Raw genomic sequence first — 312 nt, forward strand, 5'->3', positions numbered from 1 at the left:
GTCATTAAACCATTCTAATTCTAACTGTTTCCCCTAAAGACCGTTATCGTTGCATACACTATTTCTCTGCTGACTGTTATTACGTGCACGCAAAGGCTGTGTATTTGAGGAAGTGAACACGAGTGAGCAATTTCACTTTGTTTCATTATTGATATATATTTTTTTGTCTTGGTACTGTTATTATTAGGTTATAGATCACGGTTCTCGATTCGATTCTGTTTACTTTCATGCACGCTTTTGTTATCATGATCATTTTTATTACTATTGTTGATATTTGGCAATCTGTTTACACAGCATAAGTTGAAGATAATG

At 33.7% G+C, this 312-nt stretch overlaps 1 protein-coding gene across 1 annotated transcript in view; it reads right to left on the reverse strand.

Moving 5' to 3' along the window:
• Window positions 1-312, reverse strand: part of LOC119591947 — a gene marked incomplete at its 5' end in the record, with an annotated part of 109644 nt that overhangs the window by 5283 nt on the left and 104049 nt on the right.

Source organism: Penaeus monodon, chromosome 29 (assembly GCF_015228065.2).
Source record: "Penaeus monodon isolate SGIC_2016 chromosome 29, NSTDA_Pmon_1, whole genome shotgun sequence".
Lineage (NCBI taxonomy): Eukaryota > Metazoa > Arthropoda > Malacostraca > Decapoda > Penaeidae > Penaeus > Penaeus monodon.